Source organism: Crotalus tigris, unplaced genomic scaffold, assembly GCF_016545835.1.
Source record: "Crotalus tigris isolate CLP2741 ecotype Arizona unplaced genomic scaffold, ASM1654583v1 scf7180000020588.15403103151:6194809, whole genome shotgun sequence".
In the NCBI taxonomy this organism is placed as follows: Eukaryota; Metazoa; Chordata; class Lepidosauria; order Squamata; family Viperidae; genus Crotalus; species Crotalus tigris.
In genome coordinates, this window is record NW_024098092.1 from 5,644,837 (window position 1) to 5,660,004 (window position 15,168).

General features: G+C 44.7%; 1 protein-coding gene across 1 annotated transcript in view; it reads left to right on the forward strand.

Moving 5' to 3' along the window:
* The window catches only part of NPHP4 (nephrocystin 4), a 124,794-nt gene that overhangs the window by 57,679 nt on the left and 51,947 nt on the right, over nucleotides 1-15,168 (forward strand). The window contains exons 32-33 of the transcript XR_005559678.1: nucleotides 2,515-3,121; nucleotides 4,031-4,462. The gene's annotated coding sequence lies outside the window, so the exon portion shown is untranslated. The remainder of the gene's footprint in view (nucleotides 1-2,514; nucleotides 3,122-4,030; nucleotides 4,463-15,168) is intronic.

Here is a 15,168-nt window from a genome sequence, read left to right on the forward strand (position 1 = left end):
TAACATTTGCAACTTATAAAATAATTAATAATAATAATAAAAATCACAGTAATAATATATATAATAATAATATACATAACATGAACTTTAAAATGAATAATATATACTAAAAAAAAAATAAAAAAAGAAGAGAGAGAGAGAAAGAAAAAAGAAGAAAGTAGACGAAGAATAAAGCATATATATATATAAAAAAAAAAAAAAAAAAAGGGAAAAAAATATATGAATAATAATACGTAAAAAATAAGGAAGCTGGAAATACATTTGACATCGCCTGAAAACTCCATCTCGGCATGAATTGACAAGCCTGTTGCTGTTTTTCAGCCCGACAAGCGGAAAAATTGCCGGAGTATAAAGCAGGCCATTGGGTTGTGTATGTGTGTGTGTGACTTAGTCATCCTTTATTTTCGGAATACATTATTCTGCAATAGCGGCAGAATAAATCTTGTGCACCATTAACAGCCATCCCTGGTGCCAATTGAAAAATATACCGGGCGGGAGAAGGAGAAAGAGAAGAAGAAGAAGAAGAAGAAGAAGAAGAAGAAGAAGAAGAAGAAGAAGAAGAAGAAGAAGAAGAAGAAGAAGAAGAAGAAGAAGAAGAAGAAGAAGAAGAAGAAGAAGAAGAAGAGAGGAGGAGGAGGAGGAGGAGGAGGAGGAGGAGGAGGAGGAGGAGGAGGAGGAGGGGGAGGAGGAGGAGGGGGAGGGGAGGAGAAGAAGAAGAAAAAGAAAGAACGTAAAGAAAATTGAATTAGGGGTTGTAGGGAAAAAGAAGGAGCAAATCGAAGTGGGGATGGTCATAAACACCATAGCTGGGGCCCCCAGTCTGCTGATGGTCCATTTGCAACATCTTGAAGCATCATCCGGGCATCATCGTAAGGATGTAAAACACGACTTCATGAGCGATGCGTGTTCACTGTGATATCTGGATGAGGGTAGAAGCTCTGTGGAAACAGTCTCCTTGTTTCAGGTAGAACATTCCCACGGGAGATGGTCTTCTCCCCATCCCTGGACACGTTCTAGAAGATATTGACTTGCCTCTGGGAGGAATGAAGTCTTTGGGATTTAGAATCAAAGTGTTGGAAGGGGCCTTGGAGATCTTCTAGACTAGCCCCCTGCTCAAACAGAAAACCATGTTGTCCAGTCTCTTCTTGAAGACCTCCAGTGATGGAGCACCCACAACTTCTGGAGGGAAGCAGTTCCACTGGTTCATTGTTCTCAGCTGACTTAACAGCCAACTTGCTTAGAATTCTGGTCCTGACTATGACCTGTATTTTGATTTCTAGGTCTTGGTTGGGAGGGAGAGAACTCTCTAGAACCTTCCAGCATGTTTAATCTTCTTCCAGAAGGTCTCAGGATGGATCTGGTGGAGCCAGTTTTTGCACAAAGGGAGGGCAAACCCTTGGAAACCCTTGCAATAAACTCATATTAGAATTTGCATAAGGAAATTACATCTTTGCTGGGAAGATTAATTAGGACGTCTTTGTTCCTTTATGTTTTATGAATGTCTTATATTTCCTTATCAGCTGGCAAGGGTGTTGCACAAACGTCAACACGGGAATTTTTATTTTCTCTTCATTTACTCCTGTTTTGTCTCCTCTTGTCTCCTTTGCTCGCTCTACACCCTGCAAGGCCTGGATGAGAAAGTAAATATATGTTTAATTCCTACCCAATTTAATTATCGCTAGATGCCTGTTAATTTAGAGGGGGCAGGCGGCGGCAGGGGAGAATTCTCGTTTTATTTATAGAAGCAGATATAATTTAGAGGCATGACTAGGCAGGAGATAAGATAGGGCAGATGATCAATTCACACAGTGGGAGAAAAAAAAGTGTCAGACGGTTAGTTGAGGGGACAATCTGGTGGGTTTTCTGGGAGATGAGGATAACATCAGAAGGAGCAAGTTCTGAGAGTCAAAGAAGGACTTCTTGAAAACTTGAGGTTTTCAAGAAAAGATTGGACAACCATTTGCCGGAAATGGTAGAATCTCTTGCTCGAGCAAGGGGTTGGACTAGAAGACCTCCAAGGTCCCTTCCAGCCCTATTTTGAGATAGTTAAATAAGATACATGACGGACAGACGGACGGACGGATGGATGGATGGATAGACGCTCCATCATTGGAGATCTTCAAGAAGCGACTGGACAGCCATTTGTCCAGGATGATATAAGGTCTCCTGCTTAGTTGTCCAATCTCTTTTTGAAGACCTCCAGTGATGGAGCATCCACAACTTCTGAAGGCAAGCCATTCCACTGGTTGATTGTTCTCACTATTAGGACATTTCTCCTTAGTTCTGGGTTGCTTCTCTCCTTGATAAGTTTCCATCCATTGCTTCTTGTCCGTGCTCTGGAGAATAGTTTGACCCCCTCTTCTTTGGAACAGCCCCTCAAATATTGGAACACTGCTATCATGTCTCCCCAAGTCCTCCGTTTCACTAGACTTGGACGTACCCAATTCGTTCTTCACATGTTTTATTCTCCAGCCCCCCGTTCACCTTTGTTGCTCTTCTCTGCTCTCTTTCTAGGGTCTAAGTATCTTCCAAGAAGTCTACTTCCCATCATGGATCTTCTTCCAATCACGACTGGGGCGTGTCTCCACCCAGAAGCAAATTGTTGGGTAGATATTAGTTCTTCTGGAGACAGGGTGGTCTGCCCACGGAGGAGACTCTGGAATAGTGACAAGGCTGTGAATCGCCTTAAGGACACTCAGCTCCAGCATGGAAAATGGAAGTGTTATTGTTGTTGTGTCTCTCTCCAGCTCTGGCTGTGACACCTCTTTGTCCCACCACATGCTGTGCTGAGAAGCGTGGCTTGTTCCGTGCAGAAGCTCTGCTCGATCAATCAGGGATGTGGAGACAGCTGGAAAATTACAGCTACGCTGAGTCCAACTTTGTCAGAGGCAAACCCCAGGGAGAAATCCACACTGATGTGTTTCAAGATCACCATGGCAACAGAGACTCCTGGGAACTCCGGGGGGGGGGGAAAACCAGTGCTTGGAAGCTGAGGGAGATGTTTGATGGAGCAACCGAGAGGGAAGGCAGAGCAGGGGGGTTACGTGGAGACCCACACAAGTAAACACCCAACACCCAGGTCTCAGAACTTCATCAGCCGCAAAGGCCTCCCAGCCGTCAGGTATAATAATGCATGATTAATACGGAGCAATCTGTCAGCACCGTGCTGTGTTTCGGTGGCTGTCAACTTCCTTTGGTTAATTAGGCAGCTCAGCCATTTGCGTGGCTTTTCTAACGAGGACTGATGGATGCTGAACAGAGAGAGGAACAGCTACAACAAGGGGGCGCAGGCGGTTTTGGGAAAGCAGGGGTGACCAGAATACAGAAGGGCAGAGTTGGAAGGGACCTTGGGGGTCTTCTAGTCCAACCCGCTGCTCAAGCAGGACACTTGCACCATCCCAGTCAAAGCGTTGGCCAGTCTCTTCTTGAAAACTTCCAGTGATGGAGGCTTAACAGACTAAGAGAGTTGGAAGGGACCTTGGAGGTCTTCTAGTCCAACCCCCTGCTTGAGCAGTAGACCCTCTACCATCCTGGACAAATGGCTGTCCAGTTTCATCTTGAAAACCTCCAGTGATGGAGTACCCACAACTTTTGAAGGCAAGGAGTTCCACTGGTTGATTGTTCTCATTGTCAGAAAATTTCTCCTTAATTCAAGGTTGGTTCCCTCCTTGATAAGAGTAGGGTAGAGTAAAGTAGGGTAGGGTAGGGTAGAGTAGAGCAGAATAGGGTAGAGTAGAGTAGAGTAAAATAGGGTAGGGTAGAGTAGAATAGAGTAAAATAGGGTAAAGTAGGGTAGAGTAGAGTAGAGCAGAGCAGAATAGGGTAGAGTAGAGTAGAGTAGAGTAAAATAGGATAGGGTAGAGTAGGGTAGGGTAGAATAACAGAGTTGGAAGGGACCTCAGAGGTCTTCTAGTCCAACCCCCTGCTCTGAGATACCCTGGTTTAGACTTTGATCGCCATCTTGCCGTTGTCCGAATTTTTACTCCTTAAACCTTGTAACCTAAGTTGTCCTCCACTGTTTCGGATTCAGCAACATCTCCAAATACGCCGGCGTAAAGCTAAAAAAAAGGATCTTTTGTCCTCCACTTCAAAAATCATGACCAGTGATCTGATTCAGCACCGTGCAGCTTCCACCGAGTGGAGATTTCTTCCTTAACTCCACCGCTGATCTCCAACGCTTTTATTTACCAACTCCGTGGGGAAGCTCACCGTCCTTTCAACGCCGCCGTGGGAGATATCTTTCCAACCCTCAGCGAGAAAGAGAGAGAGAAAAATTAATAGCTGGCTAAAAACAACAGGGAGCGTTTCCAGTGACAAATGTCTCCCCCGTGGGCTGTTCTGAAGTTTAAAAGTCCAGTGGAAGAACCATCCAGCTGTGAGACCAGCAAGGCAACAGATGTTTCCGCCAAGCTACCTTTGGTACGCAGAGAGATTTTGTTCCAGATCAAGACGCACTTTTGGGGTAAGTATCTGAGCTGATTTATTGCCAGTTTTCCAAGGAAGAGAGGATTTGTGCTTTGAGCGTTTAATGAAATATTAGCCACAGGATTAGGGGAAAAAGGTAAGTTTGCTTTCTTAAAGCCGGGTGGAATAGTTGAGCAAAGGGCCCCGTGGGCCTGCAGGAACCGTCCTTTCTGCCTCTGTTTCCCTTTTGTGGTACTTTGATCAGGGTGGTGAGGGGTTGCAAAGGTCATCCCATGAAGGGTTTCTTATTTTCTAAAAAAAACCCCCAAAAATGAGTGAAAAAGCTTCTCGCTGCCTCGTTTATTTTCAGAAGCGGATTGGGTTTGGAGGTGGCAAACTGACTCACACTTACGACGGTCGCAGCATCCCCTTTTGCGACCTTTTGAGAGGCTGGATTCACTTAACGACCGTGTGACTAATTTAACAGCCGCAGTGATTCATTTAGCAGCTCTCTGAATTGGGTTAGAGTCTCGAGCAGGGGGTTGGACTGGATGACCTCCAGGGTCCCTTCCAGCTCTTGTCATTCTGTGATTTTGTACAAAAGGGTTTCCTGCTCGGGCAGGGGGCTGGATTGGATGACCTCCAGGGTCCCTTGCCAGTCATTCTGATATATTTTCACGTGTCTTTGAGAAAAGAGGGGCCGTTTGTTTTTTTTTAAAACTTTTGCCCAAAATATCTCTGAGAAATAATCAGCTTTGGGTTCAAATATCTGTTCTTTCCTGTACCGGCGCTGCTTTTTCCATCTTCAGCACTTCCCCCTCAACAGCTTGGGGAACCAGCTGTTGTGAGATGTGATGTTGTTGTTTTTGGCTGGGGAAGAAAAATAAATCTTGTTTCCCCCCCCCCTCCCCTCTCCTCTCTTGTGTATTTTAATTTTAAGACATTTTGCAAAGGCCCAGAGTTAATCTTGCTTTCCTCCTCCGTCAGATCTGAAAATCGGAGGCCTGGCCTGGCCGGCTCATTATTAATAATTACCAGAAATCTCTTATAATCCGACAAACAGATTTTCATTCTTGACAACTCTATCGAGGCTTGCTCGAATCAACCTCGCCTTGCCCGGGCCAGCCACGCCGGTCTCCTCCGCCAGCTAAATTGCCCCAAGAAAATATTATTTTTAAAAAATACAGTTAGTCCTCAATTTATAACTTTCGTTTAGTGACTGTTTGAAGAAAGGATCGTTTGTTTCACCCTTAACTGCTGCAGCATCACAGGATCAAAGTTCAAACGTCTGGCAACTGACTCGTATTTATGACGGTTGCAGCGTGCCGGGGTTGACGCAATCCCCCTCTTGTGTCCTTCCGAGAAGCCAAGGCAAGGGGGGAGCCAAATTCGCTTAACGGCTGTCTGATTGATTTAATAACTGCAGTGATTCACTTAAGGACCGTCCCGCTTAGCGGCAGAAATTCTGGACCCCATTGAGGACTACACGCACTCAGTCAAAGATTTAACTGCACCCTGCTCTGTTCCTGGAGAATTTCACTCCATTTTTCTTCTTTAGTGGAATTCATTTCTGCAAGCCTTCCTCGGTGGAAGAAAGACGAGGTGGGGAAAATTCAGATTTTTTTTTTCATTTTATTTTATTTTTTGCTGCACGGGCGATGCGATTTTTCATGGTGCTGCATCGTTCGACAGGCGTCTTCTCTTTATTTCCCCTTTTTTCTAATGGTTTTGTGTAGTTCGGCTGGCAGCGTCTCGGCCTTGTCAGGCTGCAGCTGTTTGCCCCGGGCCCCCCATTTCTCTGGATCTCAGCTGGGCCCAGATTTTGCCTGGGAAGCTTTGGCCAAACTCTCTTTTGGGGGGGGGGCAAGCAAGCAGTTTTTGGTTCTGAATCAGCAGCCTTGGTGGGGGCAATGGAAGAATACTGCCAAATTTCAGATATGGCCTGGGAAAAGGAAGGGAAGGGAAGAGGGAAAGAGAAAAGGGGGGGGGAAGGGAGGAAGGAAGGAAGGAAGGAAGGAAGGAAGGAAGGAAGGAAGGAAGGAAGGAAGGAAGGAAGGAAGGAAGGAAGGAAGGAAGGAAGGAAGGAATTCTCCAAGGCCACTAGTTGCCCTCCTCCTCCTCCTCCTTCCTGTTTTTTTTCCATCTTCTTCTCCTCCACTCCTTCTCCTCCATTCTCCTTCTCCCCTTCTCCTTCCCTACCACTCCTCCTCCTCCACTCCTTTCTCCTTCCTCTTTTCCTTCCTTCTTCACCTTCTTCTCCATCCTCTTCTCCCCATCTCCCCCCTCCTTCTCTACCACTCGTCCTCCTCCTCCTCCTCCTCTTCCCAAAAGTTTTGGAGAGCTTTTCAACTTGAAGAACCAGACCTTCAAATTCAGATCCAGGGACATCTGAATTCCCGGGAGAAGACCCTTGAGGTCTAGGAGCTTTGGAGGGCTTTTCAACTTGGAGAACCAGACTTAATTCAAAACCAGATCCAGGGCCATTTTGGATTCCCAGGAGAAGACCCTTGAGGACTAGCAGCTTTGGAGGGCTTTTCACCGTTGGCAATCAGACTTACGACCTTCAAACCAGGTCAAGAGCCGTCTAGATCCCCAGCCTGTAAATTTCAAGGCTCCATTTTTTTTTTTTGCCCTTTGCCAAGATTACATCAAACCCAAAAATGACACCCCTGTCAACGAAATCAGAAGAGAGGGGGAAAAAACCCCCATAATTCTTGTGCCAATGTAGCCTCATTATCTGCCTGGCATTTAAGGATAATTTATGCCCATCCTCTCACCACTTCACTCCGTGGGAAATTACACCAGGGATACTCGAAGTCTCTGCCAGGAACACAACGGTGTCAAAAGCATTGAAATAAATTGATTTAGCTGGGGTCTCCTGTGAATTTTTATAGCCTATTTATCAATGCGGGCTAGGCATGATACACACTAAATTACTTATCTATCGAGAAAGAAGAGGAAAAATCGCGTGAAAGGCCCTTAAATATTTTTTCCCAAAGTTTTTATTAATATTTATCAAAGCAGGAAACACACAGAAAATAATGCTAAAATAGCCACGTGGAGTGGGGGGAATGTTCCCCCCCAACCCAGCAAGATTCAGGGGGAAAAAAATAAAACAAAATCCACTTGTTTGTTGTATAGTTGTAGGTCCCCGACTTTTTTTTTTTAACTTGGATGGGAGAAATCAGTAAATCTTCATTTCCCTGGGACAACCAGGGTAAATAAAAATGAAGGAGGTGGATGGAATACAGACATCTCGGCTTTGACTCCCCTTAATGAATTTGCTGGTCAGAAGGTCCCATGTCAAAATCTGCAGTTTGGAAGTGAGGAGTGTGGTTGACCCCACTGAAAAGCCCTCCAAAGCTGCTAGACCTCAGGCGTCTTCTCCTGGTCATGAAGCTGACAGACTCCTGGTTCAGCCGAGAGAGAGAGAAACATCACAATGAACAGCAGATGTTAATGGCTCCAAGGCCAAAATGTGAACTCGCCCTTCACGTGGTAGATTAGAACACAGAATCCTAGGGTGGAAGGGACCTCGGAGGTCACCTAGTCCAACCCCCTGCTTGAGCAGGAAACCTTATAGCATCCTGGACAAATAGTCGTCCAGTCTTTTCTTTAAAACCTCCAGCAATGGAGCACCCATAACAGTTATCCTCGGCCATTAGCGGCTGTTCCATTCCTGTGTGCGAGTTGGGCAGCTGTACAAATTTGTTGGATAAATAAAACAAAATCTCTGCCCAAATATATGCAAACAAGCCAGGAAAACGTCTTCCAACGTCCCCAAATATTTTGGCGTCTCGTCTCCTCCTCCCTTTTTTCCTTTTCCTTGCACAAAAGATGATTTTTTTTCCCCCTCATCAATTAAATCCTGGTCATAAATGAATAATAAATCACATTGTTTCTCTCTCTTTCTCTCTCTCTCTTTCTTTTTTCTCTCTCTTTTTTAAAAGGCAGATGGCTTTGTTTTTCCGCTAATGTGTTTTGCTAACACAAGGTGGAAACAATCATGCCTGTATTCATCTCCCTTGTATCAACAGATGTGCTTTTAATGGAAAACAATTTCTCAGACACATGTGAGCGGAGGCATTGGGGAGTTGTGCACACGCTGGGTGTCGGTTGTCGCCCTTTGGGGTGACCTTGGAGTTCTCCTCGATGTCGTACTTGAAAAGGATGCCTGCAGTTCCCCCCCCCTCTTCTCATTGTCATTTGCAAAAGAGAATTTTCCTCTGCAATAACTTGCAGAGAAGATAAGGTTCAATCTTTCGACCTGTTTAAAAAAAAACCAAGAAAAAAGTTGAGGACAGGAGCGGGTCCACCAAGAGGAGAAGAAGACCAGGAGGTGACAGGTAGCAGGTGGAAAATATTTGAGGGGTTGCCCCAAAGAAGAAGGGGGGTGTCCCTTAATTCTCCAAAGCCCCTGAAGGCAGGGCGAGAAGCAATGGTCGGAAACTCACCAAGGAGAGACACAACTGGAATTAAAGAGAAATTTCCTGACCTTGAGAACAGTTAATCAGTGGGACAGAAGTCGTTGGGTGGTCCATCACTGGAGGCTTTCAACAAGAGACTATCCAAAATGGGATAGGGTCTCCTGCTTCAGCGGTTGTTCAGCCAATTGTGAATCCATCTGTCTATCCCACATTGTTCAACGAGAAGTAGACCTACTTGATCAAATGCTTTTTCTTTGGCACGGGATAGGGTCTCCTGCTTGAGCAGGGGGTTGGACTAGAAGACCTCCAGGGTCCCTTTCGGCTTTCAGCTTAACAACAAAAACATTGGGCTCAACTGTGCTTGTAAGTCAAGGACTTCCTGTGCTTTATTTAAACCCAATAGCACTGCGATGGAAAATCCCAGCCCAAATTTTGCTGTTCTTGGTTTTTGCGACAGTGCAATAGTAGTGTGTGTGTTTAACAAGAAAAAGGTCAGAAAAAAATATCAATAAAACCTTTTAACAGACGGAACACACACACACACACACACGCCCTCTAATAAAATCAGACTTTCAGTTCCTCCTTTGAAAAAGCTAGCTAAATTTTTTTTTAAAAAAGTCTTCCCGAATCCACACAAAGGTCATTCTTATATTAAATCCAAGGCTTGAAAAAAAAGGTTTATAAATGTTCAAGTCATTAAGCAAGAATTCTTCCATCAATCAAAGAGTGTCATTATTTTAAACTAAATAAACGGTGTCTGTGGCTTAGGAGCCCCTGTTTCAGCACCACTTGAATATGATAATTACCTACAGTGAAACCATTATAAATCCTATATTTTAAGTGTGTTGATTTAGCCTGTTGATTTAGAGAGTCCCATGCAGGAAGTCCACAAGGGAGGGCAAACTTTCTGCTGCTAAGTGAGACGGTTGGTAAGTGAATCCAGAGAGATAAAGGGAGAACATCTTGCCTATAGGGGGAAGATCCGGCTGTTTCCTAATTTCAGTTTCACACATCTATAAATGCTTTTCGAGCACAGCCACAGCGCCAGCAAAAATAAACCAAGTGGAAGGCAATTTTCTTTCTTTCTTTTTTATTCCGTTCCTTACCATTCTTCTCCCAACTTCAAAATAAAGTTCTCTTCCAATAAATATTTTTCATACTCCACTCTCCTCCTCCTCCTCCTCATTCTTTTCTTCTTCTCCTCCTCCTCCTCCTCCTCTCTGCAAACCCCACTGTCCTCTAGCACTGATGACGTCTAGGAAAACAAAACAACAACCAAGCTCAGACAGCACCAAGGACGATCTCCTCCTCCCCTTTCTCCTTCTCCACTTCTCCCCTCTTCTCTCTACCCTGATGGCATTATCTAACTGGTTAACAAAACATCTGCAAAAAAAAAACAAACAAAACCCTCTCAGAGAGCACCAAGGAGCTCAGAACAATACAGGCAATGCAAAAATTAGAAATATTGAAAGGCCGAGCATTACAATTGTGATGTGGCTGAAAAGCAGGCAGATTCCAGAGACGCCCCTCCTTCCATTAATATTTGATATTGGACCGTCTCGTTCCAAAGAACGGCCTTGGGAGGCAAAAAGGACTGGATGCCCACTCACACAGGAGAGCCTTGTCGTGCCAAGGGGACAGCTGGTCTCCCCCCCCCCCCTTGAGCTGCAAGTAATTATGAAGTAGCATCGCCTTGTTGCAACAGCTTAGCGACCGCTTAAGGGGAAACCGAGCACTTGTAATTACACAAGCTTTTGTCTCCTTATTAAGCTGGTGAAGGTGTGGGAATTCGAACCTCGGGGCAGGATTTCCCAGCTTCCCCGTGGAGGGACTCTCAGCTCTTACAGAAGGAGAGAAAAGACAAGGAGGATCCTCGTGAGACCCAAAGGCTGGAACGGAGGATCAACAGACCACCAGAGAATGTAGATTAAGAGACAGAATAACAGAGCTGGAAGGGACCTCGGAGGTCTTCTAGTCCAATCCCCTGCTCAAGTAGGAGATTCTGGACCTTCCTGGACAAATGGCTATCTGGACTTTTCTTGAAAACTTCCAGTATCCACAACTTCTGAAGACAACCTGTTCCATCCATCCATCCATCCATTTTATCTATCTACCTCAGAATCATAGACTCCTAGGGCTGGATGGGATCTTGAAGGTCTTCTAATCCAACCCCTGCTCCAACAGGAGATCCTAGACATCCTGGACAAATGGCTATCCAATCTTTTCTTGAAGATCTCCAGTGATGGAGCAGCCACAAGTTCTGGAGATGTTCCATGGATTGTTCTCCCTGTTGGGAAATTTCTCCTGTATTCTAGGTTGCTTCTCTCCTTGATTAATGTCCATGCATGAAATGGGATGGTATAGAGTCTCCTGCCTTGAGCAGAGGGTTGGACTAGAAGGCCTCTGGGGTCCCTCCCAACCCTAGGGTTCTGTGAATTAGGGAGTTAAAGAGGCAGGACCAAATCCGCTCAGAAATGCATACTTAGAAAAGACATTGAGATGTAAATCCTTCTGCAGATGTGTTATATTTTTCTCACGGATTGATTTGGAAATGGAGTGGAACAAACTTGCCAGCAGTGCAGGAACAATGCGAGTCAGAATAAATGTCATTTGTCCTTCTGTATCCTGTCATCCTGATTGTGCGTGTGTGTCCATCTTCAGGAAATAAAGGCCCTTAGAAAAACAAAACAAAATAAATCCATTTCTCCAGGAGCCCCAAGATAATAATTTCAACAGATGTTCCTTGTTCATTTAGCCTGGATTGTTTCTTAGAAATTGGACGCAGCTCCTTACTGGAGGGAAAAAAAGACTCATCTTAATTTCCATCCTTCTGACCAAATCGATCTGAGAGGAAACACACACACACACACACACACACACACACACACACATTTTTAAGGGTTTTCACTCTTTTGTTACTTACAATGAGCATCTTTGTAAATCTCGCACCTTTCCAACAAGTTGCAGTTCTGCTGCTCACCAGTAGGGGGAAGCAACAAGGGAAGCCACCTCTGCTCTCTCAGAGGCCCTCTAGTGGCCATTCCATTTTTTGGGTAATTTTTATTGTAAAGCAGAGAATATATATATTCCTAGAGAGGCCTTTTTAGTAGTATTGTTCTAGCCCTCGTCTCTATGTCAAGTTTTTAAAACTTGATTAAAAAAAACTATACATAAATTTGGAGGAAAAACTCCCTCGATTTACGTGGTGGGAGGCGCACCATATGAAGTGGCAAAGGAAAATTGAAAATTAAAAAAAGATGTTTTTTTTTTCAACAAAGTCAACCGATTTGGAGCAGACGGACTTCCGACTGAGAGAAGGATGGCAGAGAAAGCCTAACAGTTCCTGGTGTGTAAAAACAGGAGGGTGGATGAAAGTGTGTGAAAAAGACCACAAAAATAGAACTTTCTACACACACACACACCCTTTGCTGGAGAAAATATCTTTGGATAAACAACAATTCTAGTTCCAAATAATGCCTCGTCACCCAAAAAAAAGAATTATAAATTTCTGTCCAGGCAAACTATCCAGATACTTCTTGACTAACAACAATTTGTTCAGTGACCGAAGTTACAATGAAAAAAAGTGACTTATTTTCACACTTCACAACTGTAGCATGCTCACGCAATCAAAATTCAGACGCTTAGCAACTGGTTCATATCTGTCACTAGGCGAAATTGTTTTAAGTTCAGGATGACCTATACAACATCAAACAATGTCTGTCTGTCTCAGATCCCTTATTTATTTATTTCTAATTTTGTTTCGCAGGTTTGAAACCCATTATTTATTTTTTTGAATTTTGTTTCGTGGGTGTTTTGACGAGAAAAGACGTTTTTCTTCCCCCTTGGCCTTGATTATCACTCCTTCTCCTTCTTCTTCTTCTTCTTCTTCTTGTTGTTGTCTGTTTTTCCTCTGATGCTACGCCTTCGAAAGGCCACGCTCTGCTTCAGGGACTGGGTGTGGGGGTTTTGTTTGGAAAGATGGGCTTCCCAAACCCCTTTTGGCTCGCAAACAGGATCCAAACGGGATCCTAAGCAGGGCAAGCCAAGCCACCCTGCTCAACTGGAAAAGGATATGTCTTCGTCTTTCCGTTCCACGGCACAGAAATGCCGGGGAAACCTCCAATTTCTGCGTTTTATCAGTCCTTGGCAGATGTCTTCGGTAAACACAGCTTTGATCCTCTCCCTCCCCAACTATGGCTTATGAGATATGATTTATTTGCCTTCGGGAAAGGACCTGATCGGGGAACTGTCACCACCAAATGAGATAGCACTGGGGTTGGTTGTTTTTTTTTTTTTTTTTGCAGGCTGCCTCCCCACCTTCGCCATCTGGACTCTGCTTGCAAGTGGGGAGGAAGCTTTGCCAGACAAGGGGGGGGGGGTTGAACCGCCCCCCAGCATCCCCCCCAAGTTTGTTTTGTACTCAGGAACCTCAGGTAGGACGTGGGGCCTTCGGTGGTGGAGATGGGGACCACATCCTGGGAGGACGAAGGGATCTATTGGAGTCCTCGGAAAGATCAAGGCAGTCCTTGACTTACAATTGAGTCCAAGAGTTCTGTTGCTAAGCGAGACAGTTGTTGAGTTTTGCCCCAAATTACAACTTTTCTCCCTCTCTCCCCCTTCCTCCCTTCCTTCCTTCCTTCCTTCCTTCCTTCCTTCCTTCCTTCCTTCCTTCCTTCCTTCCTTCCTTCCTTCCTTCCTTCCAGCAGACAACCCCACACAACAGTGCAATTTGTGTTTGCACACACAAAAAGATATTACACAGGGCTTACTGCTCAAAGGCAGAGCTGGTGAGGATGGGGGGGGGGGCTTTTCAAATTCAGATCCAAGGCCAGGCTGCAACCTGCGGTAGGGAAGATAGACATGGTAATAACGCAGCGTTTGGGCTGGGCTGCGATGCCTATTGTCCAATTTGATTCGGGGAAGAAAAAAGAAGAATTAAAAAATTCCCAGGTCCCAAGCCGCCCATCGCATCTGCAGAAAAAAGGAATAAAAACGATAAAAGAGAGCGGGGAATTGAGAAGCTCGCCGATCTATCAGCTGGCAAAAATGCAGCCCATCTTTTTCGGCAAGGCTTGTTTTACCGAATGAATGCAGAATAATAGAAGTTGGAAGGACCCGTGGAGGTCATCTAGTCCAACCCTCTGTGCGAGCAGGAAACCTTATACCTTCCTGGTCAAACGGCTGTCTGGCTCTTTTTGAAGAAGGAGAAGAGGAAAAAAGAGGAGGAGGAGGAGACGGAAGAAGAGAAGGAAAAGGGAGAAAGAAGGAAAGAAGGTGAAGAGGAAAAAAGGAAGGAGAAGAAGGAAGAAAAAGAAGGAAAAGGGAGAAGTTGAAACAGAAGGAAGGAGAAAGAGAAGAAGGAAGAAAAAGACGGAAGGTGAAGGAGAAGAAGGAGGAGAGGAAAAAGAAGACTGGAAGATTGAGAATTTTTACTTATTTATTCTTAATTTGAAACCTTTTATATCTGGGAGAATAACCAAAATGCAAGTGATGCACAGAGAGGATTGATGTCTTTTTTTCCCCCTTCTCTCGTTTTGCTTGTTATTAATTATGTTAATATATTACATTAATTAGATTATTAAATATGCTAACATACTAATTACGTAAGTAACAATCCACAGGGCTCCTGGTTGGGGTGTATTTTGTTCGTTTACAGCCTGTCTTTTTGGTGCGGGGGCGCTGAGTTTTATTTATTAGAGGATTTTCGGGGGGGGGGTTGCTTAATCCATTTTTAAAGCCTTCAGATAAACCAATCGCTTTACGACCATCAGCTTCGCTTAACGACCGGGTTACTGCAGAGATGAACCGCTGTGGCGAAAAAGGTGGCAAAATAGGGTGCCAAACTCACTTAGTGACTGTCTTGCTTATCAACAGAAACGTTGGGCCTCCATTGTAGTCGTAAAGTGAGGACTGCCTGTGTTACAGGTGCGGGCATGAGGTCAGACTATTACGATCTGTTTCAAAGGAGGGGATTGTTTTTATAGGCTGGTGACTTGGTTGTGATTAGAGGAAGGGGAGATTTTGGCAAGCACACCGCGCGGCCACTTGGCCTAATAAACCCCTGAATAATTCCTAATTTTGTTTGTTAGAATCACACCTGTTACCTGCATCTCTGAGCAATATCCAGAGATTAAGAGGGTGGAAGAGGATATAAATATATATTAAAAAAAAATAGCAGCTGGTCTGGCAGAGGAGGCTTTCTGCCCAAGACGGTTGAGAAGGAATTCATTTCTAATCTGCTCTCTTTCTCGTTCCTGAGAAAACGAAAATTAGAAAGATGCAGGAAGAAAACGGGGTCCTCGGGACGGAAGCCACCCAAAGGTCCTGCTTTGATAGC